Source organism: Lissotriton helveticus, chromosome 6, assembly GCF_964261635.1.
Source record: "Lissotriton helveticus chromosome 6, aLisHel1.1, whole genome shotgun sequence".
Classification (NCBI taxonomy): Eukaryota; Metazoa; Chordata; class Amphibia; order Caudata; family Salamandridae; genus Lissotriton; species Lissotriton helveticus.
Genome location: NC_136067.1, coordinates 365,513,125 through 365,536,842, shown reverse-complemented (window position 1 = coordinate 365,536,842; position 23,718 = coordinate 365,513,125). Strand labels below are relative to the sequence as shown.

Here is a 23,718-nt window from a genome sequence, read left to right as displayed (position 1 = left end):
CGCACCCGGGCCGTGCGTTATTTATTTATGAATTTTTCGGGTTTACGAAAAAAAATACAAATAAAAAATTATTTCTTTATTTCTCCCCTTCTCCATCCAGACGCTGCACTTTGAAAAGAGATAAACGTCGGAAAAAGACTGTTTTTCCAGCAGCAGAGTTTCATTGGTTTTGGATCCATTTCACTGGGGAACGAATGGAAGAAGGTTCCCAGCAAGTCAGTAGGATGGATGGATGGAGGGAGGGAGGGAGGGAGGGAGGGAGGGAGGCAGGCAGGCAGGCTGGCTGGCTGGCAGGCAGAGAAGTGGACACTGCCCTTGGCTTCTCTGAGCAAGAAGAAAAATACAGAGTCCTTTTCCTTCTCTGCCCGCCCCGCCCGTCCCCGAACGGCCACGAACGGCCAAGCCTTATCTATAGGCCTTAGGCTGCAGGGGAGTAGTGTCCCCGGCAAGCGAGGGCGAGGGGCCAGGTGCCGTCCATTTCCGGTCCGGGAGCTGTCCAGGGCATCCTGGGCTGCTTCCCAGCATCCCCTGGCTGCCAGGCTTTCTGGCCAGCCGGCTGGAAGCAGTGCGCAGGAAGGGGCGGGGCATGCAAATACTAGAAAGAGGACAACGTGGGTATGCTAAGTGACGCCTAATGAGGCGACAGCCCAGGAGGACTCTGGGAGCCGGGAGAAGGCCTGTGGCCGGGACCTCCTTTCCACCGGCACATGATGAACTCTTGCTGGGAGTCTGAAAAAGAGGCGAAAGGGCGTCCAGCGACGGTGCAAGGGAAGACCCCGGTCCGGGTCAGCCAGGTGGATTTCTTCGGGAGGCGTTAATTCTGGCACCATTCTGGTTATCGCTTCTCGGCCTTTTGGCTAAGATCAAGTGTAGTATCTGTTCTTATCAGTTTAATATCTGATACGTCCTCTATCTGGGGACCATATATTAAATTGATTTTTGGAACAGGGAGATGGAATAGGAGCTTGCTCTGTCCACTCCACGCATCAACCTGGTATTGCAGTACCTCCAGGAATGGTGCACTTCCCCACCCGGGGAAAACAACAATGCTGTTGAAAAATAGACGAGAAAACGAGAGTAGCGCTCCACTACCAAACCCTGTAAAGTGGCGCTATTGTGTTTGCGTGTGAATAAAAGCAAACTGGTCACCGTGTCTTGCCTTATTTATGTATTTATTTGACTTATTTGCCGCACCCGGGCCGTGCGTTATTTATTTATGAATTTTTCGGGTTTACGAAAAAAAATACAAATAAAAAATTATTTCTTTATTTCTCCCCTTCTCCATCCAGACGCTGCACTTTGAAAAGAGATAAACGTCGGAAAAAGACTGTTTTTCCAGCAGCAGAGTTTCATTGGTTTTGGATCCATTTCACTGGGGAACGAATGGAAGAAGGTTCCCAGCAAGTCAGTAGGATGGATGGATGGAGGGAGGGAGGGAGGGAGGGAGGGAGGGAGGCAGGCAGGCAGGCTGGCTGGCTGGCAGGCAGAGAAGTGGACACTGCCCTTGGCTTCTCTGAGCAAGAAGAAAAATACAGAGTCCTTTTCCTTCTCTGCCCGCCCCGCCCGTCCCCGAACGGCCACGAACGGCCAAGCCTTATCTATAGGCCTTAGGCTGCAGGGGAGTAGTGTCCCCGGCAAGCGAGGGCGAGGGGCCAGGTGCCGTCCATTTCCGGTCCGGGAGCTGTCCAGGGCATCCTGGGCTGCTTCCCAGCATCCCCTGGCTGCCAGGCTTTCTGGCCAGCCGGCTGGAAGCAGTGCGCAGGAAGGGGCGGGGCATGCAAATACTAGAAAGAGGACAACGTGGGTATGCTAAGTGACGCCTAATGAGGCGACAGCCCAGGAGGACTCTGGGAGCCGGGAGAAGGCCTGTGGCCGGGACCTCCTTTCCACCGGCACATGATGAACTCTTGCTGGGAGTCTGAAAAAGAGGCGAAAGGGCGTCCAGCGACGGTGCAAGGGAAGACCCCGGTCCGGGTCAGCCAGGTGGATTTCTTCGGGAGGCGTTAATTCTGGCACCATTCTGGTTATCGCTTCTCGGCCTTTTGGCTAAGATCAAGTGTAGTATCTGTTCTTATCAGTTTAATATCTGATACGTCCTCTATCTGGGGACCATATATTAAATTGATTTTTGGAACAGGGAGATGGAATAGGAGCTTGCTCTGTCCACTCCACGCATCAACCTGGTATTGCAGTACCTCCAGGAATGGTGCACTTCCCCACCCGGGGAAAACAACAATGCTGTTGAAAAATAGACGAGAAAACGAGAGTAGCGCTCCACTACCAAACCCTGTAAAGTGGCGCTATTGTGTTTGCGTGTGAATAAAAGCAAACTGGTCACCGTGTCTTGCCTTATTTATGTATTTATTTGACTTATTTGCCGCACCCGGGCCGTGCGTTATTTATTTATGAATTTTTCGGGTTTACGAAAAAAAATACAAATAAAAAATTATTTCTTTATTTCTCCCCTTCTCCATCCAGACGCTGCACTTTGAAAAGAGATAAACGTCGGAAAAAGACTGTTTTTCCAGCAGCAGAGTTTCATTGGTTTTGGATCCATTTCACTGGGGAACGAATGGAAGAAGGTTCCCAGCAAGTCAGTAGGATGGATGGATGGAGGGAGGGAGGGAGGGAGGGAGGGAGGGAGGCAGGCAGGCAGGCTGGCTGGCTGGCAGGCAGAGAAGTGGACACTGCCCTTGGCTTCTCTGAGCAAGAAGAAAAATACAGAGTCCTTTTCCTTCTCTGCCCGCCCCGCCCGTCCCCGAACGGCCACGAACGGCCAAGCCTTATCTATAGGCCTTAGGCTGCAGGGGAGTAGTGTCCCCGGCAAGCGAGGGCGAGGGGCCAGGTGCCGTCCATTTCCGGTCCGGGAGCTGTCCAGGGCATCCTGGGCTGCTTCCCAGCATCCCCTGGCTGCCAGGCTTTCTGGCCAGCCGGCTGGAAGCAGTGCGCAGGAAGGGGCGGGGCATGCAAATACTAGAAAGAGGACAACGTGGGTATGCTAAGTGACGCCTAATGAGGCGACAGCCCAGGAGGACTCTGGGAGCCGGGAGAAGGCCTGTGGCCGGGACCTCCTTTCCACCGGCACATGATGAACTCTTGCTGGGAGTCTGAAAAAGAGGCGAAAGGGCGTCCAGCGACGGTGCAAGGGAAGACCCCGGTCCGGGTCAGCCAGGTGGATTTCTTCGGGAGGCGTTAATTCTGGCACCATTCTGGTTATCGCTTCTCGGCCTTTTGGCTAAGATCAAGTGTAGTATCTGTTCTTATCAGTTTAATATCTGATACGTCCTCTATCTGGGGACCATATATTAAATTGATTTTTGGAACAGGGAGATGGAATAGGAGCTTGCTCTGTCCACTCCACGCATCAACCTGGTATTGCAGTACCTCCAGGAATGGTGCACTTCCCCACCCGGGGAAAACAATGCTGTTGAAAAATAGACGAGAAAACGAGAGTAGCGCTCCACTACCAAACCCTGTAAAGTGGCGCTATTGTGTTTGCGTGTGAATAAAAGCAAACTGGTCACCGTGTCTTGCCTTATTTATGTATTTATTTGACTTATTTGCCGCACCCGGGCCGTGCGTTATTTATTTATGAATTTTTCGGGTTTACGAAAAAAAATACAAATAAAAAATTATTTCTTTATTTCTCCCCTTCTCCATCCAGACGCTGCACTTTGAAAAGAGACAAACGTCGGAAAAAGACTGTTTTTCCAGCAGCAGAGTTTCATTGGTTTTGGATCCATTTCACTGGGGAACGAATGGAAGAAGGTTCCCAGCAAGTCAGTAGGATGGATGGAGGGAGGGAGGCAGGGAGGGAGGGAGGGAGGGAGGGAGGCAGGCAGGCAGGCAGGCTGGCTGGCTGGCAGAGAAGTGGACACTGCCCTTGGCTTCTCTGAGCAAGAAGAAAAATACAGAGTCCTTTTCCTTCTCTGCCCGCCCCGCCCGTCCCCGAACGGCCACGAACGGCCAAGCCTTATCTATAGGCCTTAGGCTGCAGGGGAGTAGTGTCCCCGGCAAGCGAGGGCGAGGGGCCAGGTGCCGTCCATTTCCGGTCCGGGAGCTGTCCAGGGCATCCTGGGCTGCTTCCCAGCATCCCCTGGCTGCCAGGCTTTCTGGCCAGCCGGCTGGAAGCAGTGCGCAGGAAGGGGCGGGGCATGCAAATACTAGAAAGAGGACAACGTGGGTATGCTAAGTGACGCCTAATGAGGCGACAGCCCAGGAGGACTCTGGGAGCCGGGAGAAGGCCTGTGGCCGGGACCTCCTTTCCACCGGCACATGATGAACTCTTGCTGGGAGTCTGAAAAAGAGGCGAAAGGGCGTCCAGCGACGGTGCAAGGGAAGACCCCGGTCCGGGTCAGCCAGGTGGATTTCTTCGGGAGGCGTTAATTCTGGCACCATTCTGGTTATCGCTTCTCGGCCTTTTGGCTAAGATCAAGTGTAGTATCTGTTCTTATCAGTTTAATATCTGATACGTCCTCTATCTGGGGACCATATATTAAATTGATTTTTGGAACAGGGAGATGGAATAGGAGCTTGCTCTGTCCACTCCACGCATCAACCTGGTATTGCAGTACCTCCAGGAATGGTGCACTTCCCCACCCGGGGAAAACAATGCTGTTGAAAAATAGACGAGAAAACGAGAGTAGCGCTCCACTACCAAACCCTGTAAAGTGGCGCTATTGTGTTTGCGTGTGAATAAAAGCAAACTGGTCACCGTGTCTTGCCTTATTTATGTATTTATTTGACTTATTTGCCGCACCCGGGCCGTGCGTTATTTATTTATGAATTTTTCGGGTTTACGAAAAAAAATACAAATAAAAAATTATTTCTTTATTTCTCCCCTTCTCCATCCAGACGCTGCACTTTGAAAAGAGACAAACGTCGGAAAAAGACTGTTTTTCCAGCAGCAGAGTTTCATTGGTTTTGGATCCATTTCACTGGGGAACGAATGGAAGAAGGTTCCCAGCAAGTCAGTAGGATGGATGGAGGGAGGGAGGGAGGGAGGGAGGGAGGGAGGGAGGGAGGGAGGCAGGCAGGCAGGCAGGCTGGCTGGCTGGCAGGCAGAGAAGTGGACACTGCCCTTGGCTTCTCTGAGCAAGAAGAAAAATACAGAGTCCTTTTCCTTCTCTGCCCGCCCCGCCCGTCCCCGAACGGCCACGAACGGCCAAGCCTTATCTATAGGCCTTAGGCTGCAGGGGAGTAGTGTCCCCGGCAAGCGAGGGCGAGGGGCCAGGTGCCGTCCATTTCCGGTCCGGGAGCTGTCCAGGGCATCCTGGGCTGCTTCCCAGCATCCCCTGGCTGCCAGGCTTTCTGGCCAGCCGGCTGGAAGCAGTGCGCAGGAAGGGGCGGGGCATGCAAATACTAGAAAGAGGACAACGTGGGTATGCTAAGTGACGCCTAATGAGGCGACAGCCCAGGAGGACTCTGGGAGCCGGGAGAAGGCCTGTGGCCGGGACCTCCTTTCCACCGGCACATGATGAACTCTTGTGGGAGTCTGAAAAAGAGGCGAAAGGGCGTCCAGCGACGGTGCAAGGGAAGACCCCGGTCCGGGTCAGCCAGGTGGATTTCTTCGGGAGGCGTTAATTCTGGCACCATTCTGGTTATCGCTTCTCGGCCTTTTGGCTAAGATCAAGTGTAGTATCTGTTCTTATCAGTTTAATATCTGATACGTCCTCTATCTGGGGACCATATATTAAATTGATTTTTGGAACAGGGAGATGGAATAGGAGCTTGCTCTGTCCACTCCACGCATCAACCTGGTATTGCAGTACCTCCAGGAATGGTGCACTTCCCCACCCGGGGAAAACAATGCTGTTGAAAAATAGACGAGAAAACGAGAGTAGCGCTCCACTACCAAACCCTGTAAAGTGGCGCTATTGTGTTTGCGTGTGAATAAAAGCAAACTGGTCACCGTGTCTTGCCTTATTTATGTATTTATTTGACTTATTTGCCGCACCCGGGCCGTGCGTTATTTATTTATGAATTTTTCGGGTTTACGAAAAAAAATACAAATAAAAAATTATTTCTTTATTTCTCCCCTTCTCCATCCAGACGCTGCACTTTGAAAAGAGACAAACGTCGGAAAAAGACTGTTTTTCCAGCAGCAGAGTTTCATTGGTTTTGGATCCATTTCACTGGGGAACGAATGGAAGAAGGTTCCCAGCAAGTCAGTAGGATGGATGGAGGGAGGGAGGCAGGGAGGGAGGGAGGGAGGCAGGCAGGCAGGCAGGCTGGCTGGCTGGCAGAGAAGTGGACACTGCCCTTGGCTTCTCTGAGCAAGAAGAAAAATACAGAGTCCTTTTCCTTCTCTGCCCGCCCCGCCCGTCCCCGAACGGCCACGAACGGCCAAGCCTTATCTATAGGCCTTAGGCTGCAGGGGAGTAGTGTCCCCGGCAAGCGAGGGCGAGGGGCCAGGTGCCGTCCATTTCCGGTCCGGGAGCTGTCCAGGGCATCCTGGGCTGCTTCCCAGCATCCCCTGGCTGCCAGGCTTTCTGGCCAGCCGGCTGGAAGCAGTGCGCAGGAAGGGGCGGGGCATGCAAATACTAGAAAGAGGACAACGTGGGTATGCTAAGTGACGCCTAATGAGGCGACAGCCCAGGAGGACTCTGGGAGCCGGGAGAAGGCCTGTGGCCGGGACCTCCTTTCCACCGGCACATGATGAACTCTTGTGGGAGTCTGAAAAAGAGGCGAAAGGGCGTCCAGCGACGGTGCAAGGGAAGACCCCGGTCCGGGTCAGCCAGGTGGATTTCTTCGGGAGGCGTTAATTCTGGCACCATTCTGGTTATCGCTTCTCGGCCTTTTGGCTAAGATCAAGTGTAGTATCTGTTCTTATCAGTTTAATATCTGATACGTCCTCTATCTGGGGACCATATATTAAATTGATTTTTGGAACAGGGAGATGGAATAGGAGCTTGCTCTGTCCACTCCACGCATCAACCTGGTATTGCAGTACCTCCAGGAATGGTGCACTTCCCCACCCGGGGAAAACAACAATGCTGTTGAAAAATAGACGAGAAAACGAGAGTAGCGCTCCACTACCAAACCCTGTAAAGTGGCGCTATTGTGTTTGCGTGTGAATAAAAGCAAACTGGTCACCGTGTCTTGCCTTATTTATGTATTTATTTGACTTATTTGCCGCACCCGGGCCGTGCGTTATTTATTTATGAATTTTTCGGGTTTACGAAAAAAAATACAAATAAAAAATTATTTCTTTATTTCTCCCCTTCTCCATCCAGACGCTGCACTTTGAAAAGAGATAAACGTCGGAAAAAGACTGTTTTTCCAGCAGCAGAGTTTCATTGGTTTTGGATCCATTTCACTGGGGAACGAATGGAAGAAGGTTCCCAGCAAGTCAGTAGGATGGATGGATGGAGGGAGGGAGGGAGGGAGGGAGGGAGGGAGGCAGGCAGGCAGGCTGGCTGGCTGGCAGGCAGAGAAGTGGACACTGCCCTTGGCTTCTCTGAGCAAGAAGAAAAATACAGAGTCCTTTTCCTTCTCTGCCCGCCCCGCCCGTCCCCGAACGGCCACGAACGGCCAAGCCTTATCTATAGGCCTTAGGCTGCAGGGGAGTAGTGTCCCCGGCAAGCGAGGGCGAGGGGCCAGGTGCCGTCCATTTCCGGTCCGGGAGCTGTCCAGGGCATCCTGGGCTGCTTCCCAGCATCCCCTGGCTGCCAGGCTTTCTGGCCAGCCGGCTGGAAGCAGTGCGCAGGAAGGGGCGGGGCATGCAAATACTAGAAAGAGGACAACGTGGGTATGCTAAGTGACGCCTAATGAGGCGACAGCCCAGGAGGACTCTGGGAGCCGGGAGAAGGCCTGTGGCCGGGACCTCCTTTCCACCGGCACATGATGAACTCTTGCTGGGAGTCTGAAAAAGAGGCGAAAGGGCGTCCAGCGACGGTGCAAGGGAAGACCCCGGTCCGGGTCAGCCAGGTGGATTTCTTCGGGAGGCGTTAATTCTGGCACCATTCTGGTTATCGCTTCTCGGCCTTTTGGCTAAGATCAAGTGTAGTATCTGTTCTTATCAGTTTAATATCTGATACGTCCTCTATCTGGGGACCATATATTAAATTGATTTTTGGAACAGGGAGATGGAATAGGAGCTTGCTCTGTCCACTCCACGCATCAACCTGGTATTGCAGTACCTCCAGGAATGGTGCACTTCCCCACCCGGGGAAAACAACAATGCTGTTGAAAAATAGACGAGAAAACGAGAGTAGCGCTCCACTACCAAACCCTGTAAAGTGGCGCTATTGTGTTTGCGTGTGAATAAAAGCAAACTGGTCACCGTGTCTTGCCTTATTTATGTATTTATTTGACTTATTTGCCGCACCCGGGCCGTGCGTTATTTATTTATGAATTTTTCGGGTTTACGAAAAAAAATACAAATAAAAAATTATTTCTTTATTTCTCCCCTTCTCCATCCAGACGCTGCACTTTGAAAAGAGACAAACGTCGGAAAAAGACTGTTTTTCCAGCAGCAGAGTTTCATTGGTTTTGGATCCATTTCACTGGGGAACGAATGGAAGAAGGTTCCCAGCAAGTCAGTAGGATGGATGGAGGGAGGGAGGGAGGGAGGGAGGGAGGGAGGGAGGGAGGGAGGGAGGGAGGGAGGGAGGGAGGGAGGCAGGCAGGCAGGCTGGCTGGCTGGCAGGCAGAGAAGTGGACACTGCCCTTGGCTTCTCTGAGCAAGAAGAAAAATACAGAGTCCTTTTCCTTCTCTGCCCGCCCCGCCCGTCCCCGAACGGCCACGAACGGCCAAGCCTTATCTATAGGCCTTAGGCTGCAGGGGAGTAGTGTCCCCGGCAAGCGAGGGCGAGGGGCCAGGTGCCGTCCATTTCCGGTCCGGGAGCTGTCCAGGGCATCCTGGGCTGCTTCCCAGCATCCCCTGGCTGCCAGGCTTTCTGGCCAGCCGGCTGGAAGCAGTGCGCAGGAAGGGGCGGGGCATGCAAATACTAGAAAGAGGACAACGTGGGTATGCTAAGTGACGCCTAATGAGGCGACAGCCCAGGAGGACTCTGGGAGCCGGGAGAAGGCCTGTGGCCGGGACCTCCTTTCCACCGGCACATGATGAACTCTTGCTGGGAGTCTGAAAAAGAGGCGAAAGGGCGTCCAGCGACGGTGCAAGGGAAGACCCCGGTCCGGGTCAGCCAGGTGGATTTCTTCGGGAGGCGTTAATTCTGGCACCATTCTGGTTATCGCTTCTCGGCCTTTTGGCTAAGATCAAGTGTAGTATCTGTTCTTATCAGTTTAATATCTGATACGTCCTCTATCTGGGGACCATATATTAAATTGATTTTTGGAACAGGGAGATGGAATAGGAGCTTGCTCTGTCCACTCCACGCATCAACCTGGTATTGCAGTACCTCCAGGAATGGTGCACTTCCCCACCCGGGGAAAACAACAATGCTGTTGAAAAATAGACGAGAAAACGAGAGTAGCGCTCCACTACCAAACCCTGTAAAGTGGCGCTATTGTGTTTGCGTGTGAATAAAAGCAAACTGGTCACCGTGTCTTGCCTTATTTATGTATTTATTTGACTTATTTGCCGCACCCGGGCCGTGCGTTATTTATTTATGAATTTTTCGGGTTTACGAAAAAAAATACAAATAAAAAATTATTTCTTTATTTCTCCCCTTCTCCATCCAGACGCTGCACTTTGAAAAGAGATAAACGTCGGAAAAAGACTGTTTTTCCAGCAGCAGAGTTTCATTGGTTTTGGATCCATTTCACTGGGGAACGAATGGAAGAAGGTTCCCAGCAAGTCAGTAGGATGGATGGATGGAGGGAGGGAGGGAGGGAGGGAGGGAGGCAGGCAGGCAGGCTGGCTGGCTGGCAGGCAGAGAAGTGGACACTGCCCTTGGCTTCTCTGAGCAAGAAGAAAAATACAGAGTCCTTTTCCTTCTCTGCCCGCCCCGCCCGTCCCCGAACGGCCACGAACGGCCAAGATCTATAGGCCTTAGGCTGCAGGGGAGTAGTGTCCCCGGCAAGCGAGGGCGAGGGGCCAGGTGCCGTCCATTTCCGGTCCGGGAGCTGTCCAGGGCATCCTGGGCTGCTTCCCAGCATCCCCTGGCTGCCAGGCTTTCTGGCCAGCCGGCTGGAAGCAGTGCGCAGGAAGGGGCGGGGCATGCAAATACTAGAAAGAGGACAACGTGGGTATGCTAAGTGACGCCTAATGAGGCGACAGCCCAGGAGGACTCTGGGAGCCGGGAGAAGGCCTGTGGCCGGGACCTCCTTTCCACCGGCACATGATGAACTCTTGTGGGAGTCTGAAAAAGAGGCGAAAGGGCGTCCAGCGACGGTGCAAGGGAAGACCCCGGTCCGGGTCAGCCAGGTGGATTTCTTCGGGAGGCGTTAATTCTGGCACCATTCTGGTTATCGCTTCTCGGCCTTTTGGCTAAGATCAAGTGTAGTATCTGTTCTTATCAGTTTAATATCTGATACGTCCTCTATCTGGGGACCATATATTAAATTGATTTTTGGAACAGGGAGATGGAATAGGAGCTTGCTCTGTCCACTCCACGCATCAACCTGGTATTGCAGTACCTCCAGGAATGGTGCACTTCCCCACCCGGGGAAAACAATGCTGTTGAAAAATAGACGAGAAAACGAGAGTAGCGCTCCACTACCAAACCCTGTAAAGTGGCGCTATTGTGTTTGCGTGTGAATAAAAGCAAACTGGTCACCGTGTCTTGCCTTATTTATGTATTTATTTGACTTATTTGCCGCACCCGGGCCGTGCGTTATTTATTTATGAATTTTTCGGGTTTACGAAAAAAAATACAAATAAAAAATTATTTCTTTATTTCTCCCCTTCTCCATCCAGACGCTGCACTTTGAAAAGAGACAAACGTCGGAAAAAGACTGTTTTTCCAGCAGCAGAGTTTCATTGGTTTTGGATCCATTTCACTGGGGAACGAATGGAAGAAGGTTCCCAGCAAGTCAGTAGGATGGATGGAGGGAGGGAGGCAGGGAGGGAGGGAGGGAGGGAGGGAGGCAGGCAGGCAGGCAGGCTGGCTGGCTGGCAGAGAAGTGGACACTGCCCTTGGCTTCTCTGAGCAAGAAGAAAAATACAGAGTCCTTTTCCTTCTCTGCCCGCCCCGCCCGTCCCCGAACGGCCACGAACGGCCAAGCCTTATCTATAGGCCTTAGGCTGCAGGGGAGTAGTGTCCCCGGCAAGCGAGGGCGAGGGGCCAGGTGCCGTCCATTTCCGGTCCGGGAGCTGTCCAGGGCATCCTGGGCTGCTTCCCAGCATCCCCTGGCTGCCAGGCTTTCTGGCCAGCCGGCTGGAAGCAGTGCGCAGGAAGGGGCGGGGCATGCAAATACTAGAAAGAGGACAACGTGGGTATGCTAAGTGACGCCTAATGAGGCGACAGCCCAGGAGGACTCTGGGAGCCGGGAGAAGGCCTGTGGCCGGGACCTCCTTTCCACCGGCACATGATGAACTCTTGCTGGGAGTCTGAAAAAGAGGCGAAAGGGCGTCCAGCGACGGTGCAAGGGAAGACCCCGGTCCGGGTCAGCCAGGTGGATTTCTTCGGGAGGCGTTAATTCTGGCACCATTCTGGTTATCGCTTCTCGGCCTTTTGGCTAAGATCAAGTGTAGTATCTGTTCTTATCAGTTTAATATCTGATACGTCCTCTATCTGGGGACCATATATTAAATTGATTTTTGGAACAGGGAGATGGAATAGGAGCTTGCTCTGTCCACTCCACGCATCAACCTGGTATTGCAGTACCTCCAGGAATGGTGCACTTCCCCACCCGGGGAAAACAACAATGCTGTTGAAAAATAGACGAGAAAACGAGAGTAGCGCTCCACTACCAAACCCTGTAAAGTGGCGCTATTGTGTTTGCGTGTGAATAAAAGCAAACTGGTCACCGTGTCTTGCCTTATTTATGTATTTATTTGACTTATTTGCCGCACCCGGGCCGTGCGTTATTTATTTATGAATTTTTCGGGTTTACGAAAAAAAATACAAATAAAAAATTATTTCTTTATTTCTCCCCTTCTCCATCCAGACGCTGCACTTTGAAAAGAGATAAACGTCGGAAAAAGACTGTTTTTCCAGCAGCAGAGTTTCATTGGTTTTGGATCCATTTCACTGGGGAACGAATGGAAGAAGGTTCCCAGCAAGTCAGTAGGATGGATGGATGGAGGGAGGGAGGGAGGGAGGGAGGGAGGGAGGGAGGGAGGCAGGCAGGCAGGCTGGCTGGCTGGCAGGCAGAGAAGTGGACACTGCCCTTGGCTTCTCTGAGCAAGAAGAAAAATACAGAGTCCTTTTCCTTCTCTGCCCGCCCCGCCCGTCCCCGAACGGCCACGAACGGCCAAGCCTTATCTATAGGCCTTAGGCTGCAGGGGAGTAGTGTCCCCGGCAAGCGAGGGCGAGGGGCCAGGTGCCGTCCATTTCCGGTCCGGGAGCTGTCCAGGGCATCCTGGGCTGCTTCCCAGCATCCCCTGGCTGCCAGGCTTTCTGGCCAGCCGGCTGGAAGCAGTGCGCAGGAAGGGGCGGGGCATGCAAATACTAGAAAGAGGACAACGTGGGTATGCTAAGTGACGCCTAATGAGGCGACAGCCCAGGAGGACTCTGGGAGCCGGGAGAAGGCCTGTGGCCGGGACCTCCTTTCCACCGGCACATGATGAACTCTTGCTGGGAGTCTGAAAAAGAGGCGAAAGGGCGTCCAGCGACGGTGCAAGGGAAGACCCCGGTCCGGGTCAGCCAGGTGGATTTCTTCGGGAGGCGTTAATTCTGGCACCATTCTGGTTATCGCTTCTCGGCCTTTTGGCTAAGATCAAGTGTAGTATCTGTTCTTATCAGTTTAATATCTGATACGTCCTCTATCTGGGGACCATATATTAAATTGATTTTTGGAACAGGGAGATGGAATAGGAGCTTGCTCTGTCCACTCCACGCATCAACCTGGTATTGCAGTACCTCCAGGAATGGTGCACTTCCCCACCCGGGGAAAACAACAATGCTGTTGAAAAATAGACGAGAAAACGAGAGTAGCGCTCCACTACCAAACCCTGTAAAGTGGCGCTATTGTGTTTGCGTGTGAATAAAAGCAAACTGGTCACCGTGTCTTGCCTTATTTATGTATTTATTTGACTTATTTGCCGCACCCGGGCCGTGCGTTATTTATTTATGAATTTTTCGGGTTTACGAAAAAAAATACAAATAAAAAATTATTTCTTTATTTCTCCCCTTCTCCATCCAGACGCTGCACTTTGAAAAGAGATAAACGTCGGAAAAAGACTGTTTTTCCAGCAGCAGAGTTTCATTGGTTTTGGATCCATTTCACTGGGGAACGAATGGAAGAAGGTTCCCAGCAAGTCAGTAGGATGGATGGATGGAGGGAGGGAGGGAGGGAGGGAGGGAGGGAGGCAGGCAGGCAGGCTGGCTGGCTGGCAGGCAGAGAAGTGGACACTGCCCTTGGCTTCTCTGAGCAAGAAGAAAAATACAGAGTCCTTTTCCTTCTCTGCCCGCCCCGCCCGTCCCCGAACGGCCACGAACGGCCAAGCCTTATCTATAGGCCTTAGGCTGCAGGGGAGTAGTGTCCCCGGCAAGCGAGGGCGAGGGGCCAGGTGCCGTCCATTTCCGGTCCGGGAGCTGTCCAGGGCATCCTGGGCTGCTTCCCAGCATCCCCTGGCTGCCAGGCTTTCTGGCCAGCCGGCTGGAAGCAGTGCGCAGGAAGGGGCGGGGCATGCAAATACTAGAAAGAGGACAACGTGGGTATGCTAAGTGACGCCTAATGAGGCGACAGCCCAGGAGGACTCTGGGAGCCGGGAGAAGGCCTGTGGCCGGGACCTCCTTTCCACCGGCACATGATGAACTCTTGTGGGAGTCTGAAAAAGAGGCGAAAGGGCGTCCAGCGACGGTGCAAGGGAAGACCCCGGTCCGGGTCAGCCAGGTGGATTTCTTCGGGAGGCGTTAATTCTGGCACCATTCTGGTTATCGCTTCTCGGCCTTTTGGCTAAGATCAAGTGTAGTTTCACTTGCCTCCCCTAGGGGAGGGCGGTCAGTTGGGATGTGCTCATTGAACTTTGTGTGTCAATGATATTCCCAATACGTAGAAACGAGATTCGGTTCCGGATCGACAATGACAGCAATGTCATTACGCATATGACAGTAATGTCATAACGTTTTTAGTAGCCTGGCATGCTGGACTGTTGGGCAGTACCCCAGTGGGGGCTGACTGGCAGGCCGGCTGAATGGCGATTTTTTTCGTAGGTCAGCAGGCGAGACTGGGCTGCTGTGCCAACCGGCTTTGTTTGACAACCGGGCTGATGACCTTGGATGGAACGACAGGGCCGAACGGCATGGCTGGAAGGCTAAGTCGCCCCCCTGTCCAGGCGAACCCTCCTAGGTCCGACCGGCACAAGGCCAACCAGCTAATGGCTGTCTGCGGATTGGTTCCCCGCTTTCAGCTGGGCTGGTTGGCTGCTGGATGGAGGTAGTAGCAGGACAGACCGGGGTTGGCTGAAAAGATAAGCCATGCCTAGTACCCCCTGGGCAAGTAGGCCAGGCGAGACGGCTCGGTTGAAGGGCAAGGCCGGTGGGTGTGGCAGACTGGCCAGACCTGCTGACTGAGGGTGTGACGGGTAGGACAAAAAAAAAAAAAAAAAAAAAAAAATCTGTTCTTATCAGTTTAATATCTGATACGTCCTCTATCTGGGGACCATATATTAAATTGATTTTTGGAACAGGGAGATGGAATAGGAGCTTGCTCTGTCCACTCCACGCATCAACCTGGTATTGCAGTACCTCCAGGAATGGTGCACTTCCCCACCCGGGGAAAACAACAATGCTGTTGAAAAATAGACGAGAAAACGAGAGTAGCGCTCCACTACCAAACCCTGTAAAGTGGCGCTATTGTGTTTGCGTGTGAATAAAAGCAAACTGGTCACCGTGTCTTGCCTTATTTATGTATTTATTTGACTTATTTGCCGCACCCGGGCCGTGCGTTATTTATTTATGAATTTTTCGGGTTTACGAAAAAAAATACAAATAAAAAATTATTTCTTTATTTCTCCCCTTCTCCATCCAGACGCTGCACTTTGAAAAGAGATAAACGTCGGAAAAAGACTGTTTTTCCAGCAGCAGAGTTTCATTGGTTTTGGATCCATTTCACTGGGGAACGAATGGAAGAAGGTTCCCAGCAAGTCAGTAGGATGGATGGATGGAGGGAGGGAGGGAGGGAGGGAGGGAGGGAGGCAGGCAGGCAGGCTGGCTGGCTGGCAGGCAGAGAAGTGGACACTGCCCTTGGCTTCTCTGAGCAAGAAGAAAAATACAGAGTCCTTTTCCTTCTCTGCCCGCCCCGCCCGTCCCCGAACGGCCACGAACGGCCAAGCCTTATCTATAGGCCTTAGGCTGCAGGGGAGTAGTGTCCCCGGCAAGCGAGGGCGAGGGGCCAGGTGCCGTCCATTTCCGGTCCGGGAGCTGTCCAGGGCATCCTGGGCTGCTTCCCAGCATCCCCTGGCTGCCAGGCTTTCTGGCCAGCCGGCTGGAAGCAGTGCGCAGGAAGGGGCGGGGCATGCAAATACTAGAAAGAGGACAACGTGGGTATGCTAAGTGACGCCTAATGAGGCGACAGCCCAGGAGGACTCTGGGAGCCGGGAGAAGGCCTGTGGCCGGGACCTCCTTTCCACCGGCACATGATGAACTCTTGCTGGGAGTCTGAAAAAGAGGCGAAAGGGCGTCCAGCGACGGTGCAAGGGAAGACCCCGGTCCGGGTCAGCCAGGTGGATTTCTTCGGGAGGCGTTAATTCTGGCACCATTCTGGTTATCGCTTCTCGGCCTTTTGGCTAAGATCAAGTGTAGTATCTGTTCTTATCAGTTTAATATCTGATACGTCCTCTATCTGGGGACCATATATTAAATTGATTTTTGGAACAGGGAGATGGAATAGGAGCTTGCTCTGTCCACTCCACGCATCAACCTGGTATTGCAGTACCTCCAGGAATGGTGCACTTCCCCACCCGGGGAAAACAACAATGCTGTTGAAAAATAGACGAGAAAACGAGAGTAGCGCTCCACTACCAAACCCTGTAAAGTGGCGCTATTGTGTTTGCGTGTGAATAAAAGCAAACTGGTCACCGTGTCTTGCCTTATTTATGTATTTATTTGACTTATTTGCCGCACCCGGGCCGTGCGTTATTTATTTATGAATTTTTCGGGTTTACGAAAAAAAATACAAATAAAAAATTATTTCTTTATTTCTCCCCTTCTCCATCCAGACGCTGCACTTTGAAAAGAGATAAACGTCGGAAAAAGACTGTTTTTCCAGCAGCAGAGTTTCATTGGTTTTGGATCCATTTCACTGGGGAACGAATGGAAGAAGGTTCCCAGCAAGTCAGTAGGATGGATGGATGGAGGGAGGGAGGGAGGGAGGGAGGGAGGGAGGCAGGCAGGCAGGCTGGCTGGCTGGCAGGCAGAGAAGTGGACACTGCCCTTGGCTTCTCTGAGCAAGAAGAAAAATACAGAGTCCTTTTCCTTCTCTGCCCGCCCCGCCCGTCCCCGAACGGCCACGAACGGCCAAGCCTTATCTATAGGCCTTAGGCTGCAGGGGAGTAGTGTCCCCGGCAAGCGAGGGCGAGGGGCCAGGTGCCGTCCATTTCCGGTCCGGGAGCTGTCCAGGGCATCCTGGGCTGCTTCCCAGCATCCCCTGGCTGCCAGGCTTTCTGGCCAGCCGGCTGGAAGCAGTGCGCAGGAAGGGGCGGGGCATGCAAATACTAGAAAGAGGACAACGTGGGTATGCTAAGTGACGCCTAATGAGGCGACAGCCCAGGAGGACTCTGGGAGCCGGGAGAAGGCCTGTGGCCGGGACCTCCTTTCCACCGGCACATGATGAACTCTTGCTGGGAGTCTGAAAAAGAGGCGAAAGGGCGTCCAGCGACGGTGCAAGGGAAGACCCCGGTCCGGGTCAGCCAGGTGGATTTCTTCGGGAGGCGTTAATTCTGGCACCATTCTGGTTATCGCTTCTCGGCCTTTTGGCTAAGATCAAGTGTAGTATCTGTTCTTATCAGTTTAATATCTGATACGTCCTCTATCTGGGGACCATATATTAAATTGATTTTTGGAACAGGGAGATGGAATAGGAGCTTGCTCTGTCCACTCCACGCATCAACCTGGTATTGCAGTACCTCCAGGAATGGTGCACTTCCCCACCCGGGGAAAACAACAATGCTGTTGAAAAATAGACGAGAAAACGAGAGTAGCGCTCCACTACCAAACCCTGTAAAGTGGCGCTATTGTGTTTGCGTGTGAATAAAAGCAAACTGGTCACCGTGTCTTGCCTTATTTATGTATTTATTTGACTTATTTGCCGCACCCGGGCCGTGCGTTATTTATTTATGAATTTTTCGGGTTTACGAAAAAAAATACAAATAAAAAATTATTTCTTTATTTCTCCCCTTCTCCATCCAGACGCTGCACTTTGAAAAGAGATAAACGTCGGAAAAAGACTGTTTTTCCAGCAGCAGAGTTTCATTGGTTTTGGATCCATTTCACTGGGGAACGAATGGAAGAAGGTTCCCAGCAAGTCAGTAGGATGGATGGATGGAGGGAGGGAGGGAGGGAGGGAGGGAGGGAGGCAGGCAGGCAGGCTGGCTGGCTGGCAGGCAGAGAAGTGGACACTGCCCTTGGCTTCTCTGAGCAAGAAGAAAAATACAGAGTCCTTTTCCTTCTCTGCCCGCCCCGCCCGTCCCCGAACGGCCACGAACGGCCAAGCCTTATCTATAGGCCTTAGGCTGCAGGGGAGTAGTGTCCCCGGCAAGCGAGGGCGAGGGGCCAGGTGCCGTCCATTTCCGGTCCGGGAGCTGTCCAGGGCATCCTGGGCTGCTTCCCAGCATCCCCTGGCTGCCAGGCTTTCTGGCCAGCCGGCTGGAAGCAGTGCGCAGGAAGGGGCGGGGCATGCAAATACTAGAAAGAGGACAACGTGGGTATGCTAAGTGACGCCTAATGAGGCGACAGCCCAGGAGGACTCTGGGAGCCGGGAGAAGGCCTGTGGCCGGGACCTCCTTTCCACCGGCACATGATGAACTCTTGCTGGGAGTCTGAAAAAGAGGCGAAAGGGCGTCCAGCGACGGTGCAAGGGAAGACCCCGGTCCGGGTCAGCCAGGTGGATTTCTTCGGGAGGCGTTAATTCTGGCACCATTCTGGTTATCGCTTCTCGGCCTTTTGGCTAAGATCAAGTGTAGTATCTGTTCTTATCAGTTTAATATCTGATACGTCCTCTATCTGGGGACCATATATTAAATTGATTTTTGGAACAGGGAGATGGAATAGGAGCTTGCTCTGTCCACTCCACGCATCAACCTGGTATTGCAGTACCTCCAGGAATGGTGCACTTCCCCACCCGGGGAAAACAATGCTGTTGAAAAATAGACGAGAAAACGAGAGTAGCGCTCCACTACCAAACCCTGTAAAGTGGCGCTATTGTGTTTGCGTGTGAATAAAAGCAAACTGGTCACCGTGTCTTGCCTTATTTATGTATTTATTTGACTTATTTGCCGCACCCGGGCCGTGCGTTATTTATTTATGAATTTTTCGGGTTTACGAAAAAAAATACAAATAAAAAATTATTTCTTTATTTCTCCCCTTCTCCATCCAGACGCTGCACTTTGAAAAGAGACAAACGTCGGAAAAAGACTGTTTTTCCAGCAGCAGAGTTTCATTGGTTTTGGATCCATTTCACTGGGGAACGAATGGAAGAAGGTTCCCAGCAAGTCAGTAGGATGGATGGAGGGAGGGAGGCAGGGAGGGAGGGAGGGAGGGAGGGAGGCAGGCAGGCAGGCAGGCTGGCTGGCTGGCAGAGAAGTGGACACTGCCCTTGGCTTCTCTGAGCAAGAAGAAAAATACAGAGTCCTTTTCCTTCTCTGCCCGCCCCGCCCGTCCCCGAACGGCCACGAACGGCCAAGCCTTATCTATAGGCCTTAGGCTGCAGGGGAGTAGTGTCCCCGGCAAGCGAGGGCGAGGGGCCAGGTGCCGTCCATTTCCGGTCCGGGAGCTGTCCAGGGCATCCTGGGCTGCTTCCCAGCATCCCCTGGCTGCCAGGCTTTCTGGCCAGCCGGCTGGAAGCAGTGCGCAGGAAGGGGCGGGGCATGCAAATACTAGAAAGAGGACAACGTGGGTATGCTAAGTGACGCCTAATGAGGCGACAGCCCAGGAGGACTCTGGGAGCCGGGAGAAGGCCTGTGGCCGGGACCTCCTTTCCACCGGCACATGATGAACTCTTGCTGGGAGTCTGAAAAAGAGGCGAAAGGGCGTCCAGCGACGGTGCAAGGGAAGACCCCGGTCCGGGTCAGCCAGGTGGATTTCTTCGGGAGGCGTTAATTCTGGCACCATTCTGGTTATCGCTTCTCGGCCTTTTGGCTAAGATCAAGTGTAGTATCTGTTCTTATCAGTTTAATATCTGATACGTCCTCTATCTGGGGACCATATATTAAATTGATTTTTGGAACAGGGAGATGGAATAGGAGCTTGCTCTGTCCACTCCACGCATCAACCTGGTATTGCAGTACCTCCAGGAATGGTGCACTTCCCCACCCGGGGAAAACAATGCTGTTGAAAAATAGACGAGAAAACGAGAGTAGCGCTCCACTACCAAACCCTGTAAAGTGGCGCTATTGTGTTTGCGTGTGAATAAAAGCAAACTGGTCACCGTGTCTTGCCTTATTTATGTATTTATTTGACTTATTTGCCGCACCCGGGCCGTGCGTTATTTATTTATGAATTTTTCGGGTTTACGAAAAAAAATACAAATAAAAAATTATTTCTTTATTTCTCCCCTTCTCCATCCAGACGCTGCACTTTGAAAAGAGACAAACGTCGGAAAAAGACTGTTTTTCCAGCAGCAGAGTTTCATTGGTTTTGGATCCATTTCACTGGGGAACGAATGGAAGAAGGTTCCCAGCAAGTCAGTAGGATGGATGGAGGGAGGGAGGGAGGGAGGGAGGGAGGGAGGGAGGGAGGGAGGCAGGCAGGCAGGCAGAGAAGTGGACACTGCCCTTGGCTTCTCTGAGCAAGAAGAAAAATACAGAGTCCTTTTCCTTCTCTGCCCGCCCCGCCCGTCCCCGAACGGCCACGAACGGCCAAGCCTTATCTATAGGCCTTAGGCTGCAGGGGAGTAGTGTCCCCGGCAAGCGAGGGCGAGGGGCCAGGTGCCGTCCATTTCCGGTCCGGGAGCTGTCCAGGGCATCCTGGGCTGCTTCCCAGCATCCCCTGGCTGCCAGGCTTTCTGGCCAGCCGGCTGGAAGCAGTGCGCAGGAAGGGGCGGGGCATGCAAATACTAGAAAGAGGACAACGTGGGTATGCTAAGTGACGCCTAATGAGGCGACAGCCCAGGAGGACTCTGGGAGCCGGGAGAAGGCCTGTGGCCGGGACCTCCTTTCCACCGGCACATGATGAACTCTTGTGGGAGTCTGAAAAAGAGGCGAAAGGGCGTCCAGCGACGGTGCAAGGGAAGACCCCGGTCCGGGTCAGCCAGGTGGATTTCTTCGGGAGGCGTTAATTCTGGCACCATTCTGGTTATCGCTTCTCGGCCTTTTGGCTAAGATCAAGTGTAGTATCTGTTCTTATCAGTTTAATATCTGATACGTCCTCTATCTGGGGACCATATATTAAATTGATTTTTGGAACAGGGAGATGGAATAGGAGCTTGCTCTGTCCACTCCACGCATCAACCTGGTATTGCAGTACCTCCAGGAATGGTGCACTTCCCCACCCGGGGAAAACAATGCTGTTGAAAAATAGACGAGAAAACGAGAGTAGCGCTCCACTACCAAACCCTGTAAAGTGGCGCTATTGTGTTTGCGTGTGAATAAAAGCAAACTGGTCACTGTGTCTTGCCTTATTTATGTATTTATTTGACTTATTTGCCGCACCCGGGCCGTGCGTTATTTATTTATGAATTTTTCGGGTTTACGAAAAAAAATACAAATAAAAAATTATTTCTTTATTTCTCCCCTTCTCCATCCAGACGCTGCACTTTGAAAAGAGACAAACGTCGGAAAAAGACTGTTTTTCCAGCAGCAGAGTTTCATTGGTTTTGGATCCATTTCACTGGGGAACGAATGGAAGAAGGTTCCCAGCAAGTCAGTAGGATGGATGGAGGGAGGGAGGCAGGGAGGGAGGGAGGGAGGCAGGCAGGCAGGCAGGCTGGCTGGCTGGCAGAGAAGTGGACACTGCCCTTGGCTTCTCTGAGCAAGAAGAAAAATACAGAGTCCTTTTCCTTCTCTGCCCGCCCCGCCCGTCCCCGAACGGCCACGAACGGCCAAGCCTTATCTATAGGCCTTAGGCTGCAGGGGAGTAGTGTCCCCGGCAAGCGAGGGCGAGGGGCCAGGTGCCGTCCATTTCCGGTCCGGGAGCTGTCCAGGGCATCCTGGGCTGCTTCCCAGCATCCCCTGGCTGCCAGGCTTTCTGGCCAGCCGGCTGGAAGCAGTGCGCAGGAAGGGGCGGGGCATGCAAATACTAGAAAGAGGACAACGTGGGTATGCTAAGTGACGCCTAATGAGGCGACAGCCCAGGAGGACTCTGGGAGCCGGGAGAAGGCCTGTGGCCGGGACCTCCTTTCCACCGGCACATGATGAACTCTTGTGGGAGTCTGAAAAAGAGGCGAAAGGGCGTCCAGCGACGGTGCAAGGGAAGACCCCGGTCCGGGTCAGCCAGGTGGATTTCTTCGGGAGGCGTTAATTCTGGCACCATTCTGGTTATCGCTTCTCGGCCTTTTGGCTAAGATCAAGTGTAGTATCTGTTCTTATCAGTTTAATATCTGATACGTCCTCTATCTGGGGACCATATATTAAATTGATTTTTGGAACAGGGAGATGGAATAGGAGCTTGCTCTGTCCACTCCACGCATCAACCTGGTATTGCAGTACCTCCAGGAATGGTGCACTTCCCCACCCGGGGAAAACAACAATGCTGTTGAAAAATAGACGAGAAAACGAGAGTAGCGCTCCACTACCAAACCCTGTAAAGTGGCGCTATTGTGTTTGCGTGTGAATAAAAGCAAACTGGTCACCGTGTCTTGCCTTATTTATGTATTTATTTGACTTATTTGCCGCACCCGGGCCGTGCGTTATTTATTTATGAATTTTTCGGGTTTACGAAAAAAAATACAAATAAAAAATTATTTCTTTATTTCTCCCCTTCTCCATCCAGACGCTGCACTTTGAAAAGAGATAAACGTCGGAAAAAGACTGTTTTTCCAGCAGCAGAGTTTCATTGGTTTTGGATCCATTTCACTGGGGAACGAATGGAAGAAGGTTCCCAGCAAGTCAGTAGGATGGATGGATGGAGGGAGGGAGGGAGGGAGGGAGGGAGGGAGGCAGGCAGGCAGGCTGGCTGGCTGGCAGGCAGAGAAGTGGACACTGCCCTTGGCTTCTCTGAGCAAGAAGAAAAATACAGAGTCCTTTTCCTTCTCTGCCCGCCCCGCCCGTCCCCGAACGGCCACGAACGGCCAAGCCTTATCTATAGGCCTTAGGCTGCAGGGGAGTAGTGTCCCCGGCAAGCGAGGGCGAGGGGCCAGGTGCCGTCCATTTCCGGTCCGGGAGCTGTCCAGGGCATCCTGGGCTGCTTCCCAGCATCCCCTGGCTGCCAGGCTTTCTGGCCAGCCGGCTGGAAGCAGTGCGCAGGAAGGGGCGGGGCATGCAAATACTAGAAAGAGGACAACGTGGGTATGCTAAGTGACGCCTAATGAGGCGACAGCCCAGGAGGACTCTGGGAGCCGGGAGAAGGCCTGTGGCCGGGACCTCCTTTCCACCGGCACATGATGAACTCTTGCTGGGAGTCTGAAAAAGAGGCGAAAGGGCGTCCAGCGACGGTGCAAGGGAAGACCCCGGTCCGGGTCAGCCAGGTGGATTTCTTCGGGAGGCGTTAATTCTGGCACCATTCTGGTTATCGCTTCTCGGCCTTTTGGCTAAGATCAAGTGTAGTATCTGTTCTTATCAGTTTAATATCTGATACGTCCTCTATCTGGGGACCATATATTAAATTGATTTTTGGAACAGGGAGATGGAATAGGAGCTTGCTCTGTCCACTCCACGCATCAACCTGGTATTGCAGTACCTCCAGGAATGGTGCACTTCCCCACCCGGGGAAAACAACAATGCTGTTGAAAAATAGACGAGAAAACGAGAGTAGCGCTCCACTACCAAACCCTGTAAAGTGGCGCTATTGTGTTTGCGTGTGAATAAAAGCAAACTGGTCACCGTGTCTTGCCTTATTTATGTATTTATTTGACTTATTTGCCGCACCCGGGCCGTGCGTTATTTATTTATGAATTTTTCGGGTTTACGAAAAAAAATACAAATAAAAAATTATTTCTTTATTTCTCCCCTTCTCCATCCAGACGCTGCACTTTGAAAAGAGATAAACGTCGGAAAAAGACTGTTTTTCCAGCAGCAGAGTTTCATTGGTTTTGGATCCATTTCACTGGGGAACGAATGGAAGAAGGTTCCCAGCAAGTCAGTAGGATGGATGGATGGAGGGAGGGAGGGAGGGAGGGAGGGAGGCAGGCAGGCAGGCTGGCTGGCTGGCAGGCAGAGAAGTGGACACTGCCCTTGGCTTCTCTGAGCAAGAAGAAAAATACAGAGTCCTTTTCCTTCTCTGCCCGCCCCGCCCGTCCCCGAACGGCCACGAACGGCCAAGCCTTATCTATAGGCCTTAGGCTGCAGGGGAGTAGTGTCCCCGGCAAGCGAGGGCGAGGGGCCAGGTGCCGTCC

At 52.5% G+C, this 23,718-nt stretch overlaps 19 non-coding genes and 1 pseudogene across 19 annotated transcripts; all 20 read left to right on the top strand.

Annotated features, from left to right (window-relative positions):
- The first annotated feature begins 837 nt into the window (after positions 1 to 837).
- On the top strand, positions 838 to 1,028 carry LOC144765592 (U2 spliceosomal RNA). Its single transcript, XR_013597535.1, has one exon. It is a non-coding gene; the product is annotated as a U2 spliceosomal RNA (small nuclear RNA).
- A 998-nt stretch (positions 1,029 to 2,026) lies between these two features.
- On the top strand, positions 2,027 to 2,217 carry LOC144765581 (U2 spliceosomal RNA). Its single transcript, XR_013597528.1, has one exon. It is a non-coding gene; the product is annotated as a U2 spliceosomal RNA (small nuclear RNA).
- A 998-nt stretch (positions 2,218 to 3,215) lies between these two features.
- LOC144765570 (U2 spliceosomal RNA) lies at positions 3,216 to 3,406 on the top strand. The gene has a single exon (XR_013597517.1). It is a non-coding gene; the product is annotated as a U2 spliceosomal RNA (small nuclear RNA).
- A 999-nt stretch (positions 3,407 to 4,405) lies between these two features.
- Positions 4,406 to 4,596, top strand: LOC144765565 (U2 spliceosomal RNA). Its single transcript, XR_013597512.1, has one exon. It is a non-coding gene; the product is annotated as a U2 spliceosomal RNA (small nuclear RNA).
- A 1,006-nt stretch (positions 4,597 to 5,602) lies between these two features.
- LOC144765564 (U2 spliceosomal RNA) lies at positions 5,603 to 5,793 on the top strand. Its single transcript, XR_013597511.1, has one exon. It is a non-coding gene; the product is annotated as a U2 spliceosomal RNA (small nuclear RNA).
- Positions 5,794 to 6,783: 990 nt separating this feature from the next.
- On the top strand, positions 6,784 to 6,974 carry LOC144765561 (U2 spliceosomal RNA). Its single transcript, XR_013597510.1, has one exon. It is a non-coding gene; the product is annotated as a U2 spliceosomal RNA (small nuclear RNA).
- Positions 6,975 to 7,972: 998 nt separating this feature from the next.
- Positions 7,973 to 8,163, top strand: LOC144765560 (U2 spliceosomal RNA). The gene has a single exon (XR_013597509.1). It is a non-coding gene; the product is annotated as a U2 spliceosomal RNA (small nuclear RNA).
- A 1,030-nt stretch (positions 8,164 to 9,193) lies between these two features.
- Positions 9,194 to 9,384, top strand: LOC144765559 (U2 spliceosomal RNA). The gene has a single exon (XR_013597508.1). It is a non-coding gene; the product is annotated as a U2 spliceosomal RNA (small nuclear RNA).
- A 989-nt stretch (positions 9,385 to 10,373) lies between these two features.
- LOC144765558 (U2 spliceosomal RNA) lies at positions 10,374 to 10,564 on the top strand. The gene has a single exon (XR_013597507.1). It is a non-coding gene; the product is annotated as a U2 spliceosomal RNA (small nuclear RNA).
- Positions 10,565 to 11,563: 999 nt separating this feature from the next.
- On the top strand, positions 11,564 to 11,754 carry LOC144765557 (U2 spliceosomal RNA). Its single transcript, XR_013597506.1, has one exon. It is a non-coding gene; the product is annotated as a U2 spliceosomal RNA (small nuclear RNA).
- A 1,006-nt stretch (positions 11,755 to 12,760) lies between these two features.
- On the top strand, positions 12,761 to 12,951 carry LOC144765556 (U2 spliceosomal RNA). The gene has a single exon (XR_013597505.1). It is a non-coding gene; the product is annotated as a U2 spliceosomal RNA (small nuclear RNA).
- A 997-nt stretch (positions 12,952 to 13,948) lies between these two features.
- LOC144764526 (U2 spliceosomal RNA) lies at positions 13,949 to 14,139 on the top strand. Its single transcript, XR_013596594.1, has one exon. It is a non-coding gene; the product is annotated as a U2 spliceosomal RNA (small nuclear RNA).
- A 431-nt stretch (positions 14,140 to 14,570) lies between these two features.
- LOC144764408 (U2 spliceosomal RNA) lies at positions 14,571 to 14,781 on the top strand (annotated as a pseudogene).
- Positions 14,782 to 15,779: 998 nt separating this feature from the next.
- LOC144765555 (U2 spliceosomal RNA) lies at positions 15,780 to 15,970 on the top strand. The gene has a single exon (XR_013597504.1). It is a non-coding gene; the product is annotated as a U2 spliceosomal RNA (small nuclear RNA).
- A 998-nt stretch (positions 15,971 to 16,968) lies between these two features.
- On the top strand, positions 16,969 to 17,159 carry LOC144765554 (U2 spliceosomal RNA). Its single transcript, XR_013597503.1, has one exon. It is a non-coding gene; the product is annotated as a U2 spliceosomal RNA (small nuclear RNA).
- A 998-nt stretch (positions 17,160 to 18,157) lies between these two features.
- Positions 18,158 to 18,348, top strand: LOC144765553 (U2 spliceosomal RNA). Its single transcript, XR_013597502.1, has one exon. It is a non-coding gene; the product is annotated as a U2 spliceosomal RNA (small nuclear RNA).
- A 999-nt stretch (positions 18,349 to 19,347) lies between these two features.
- Positions 19,348 to 19,538, top strand: LOC144765552 (U2 spliceosomal RNA). Its single transcript, XR_013597501.1, has one exon. It is a non-coding gene; the product is annotated as a U2 spliceosomal RNA (small nuclear RNA).
- Positions 19,539 to 20,524: 986 nt separating this feature from the next.
- On the top strand, positions 20,525 to 20,715 carry LOC144765551 (U2 spliceosomal RNA). The gene has a single exon (XR_013597500.1). It is a non-coding gene; the product is annotated as a U2 spliceosomal RNA (small nuclear RNA).
- A 990-nt stretch (positions 20,716 to 21,705) lies between these two features.
- On the top strand, positions 21,706 to 21,896 carry LOC144765550 (U2 spliceosomal RNA). Its single transcript, XR_013597499.1, has one exon. It is a non-coding gene; the product is annotated as a U2 spliceosomal RNA (small nuclear RNA).
- Positions 21,897 to 22,894: 998 nt separating this feature from the next.
- On the top strand, positions 22,895 to 23,085 carry LOC144765549 (U2 spliceosomal RNA). Its single transcript, XR_013597498.1, has one exon. It is a non-coding gene; the product is annotated as a U2 spliceosomal RNA (small nuclear RNA).
- Positions 23,086 to 23,718: the final 633 nt, after the last annotated feature.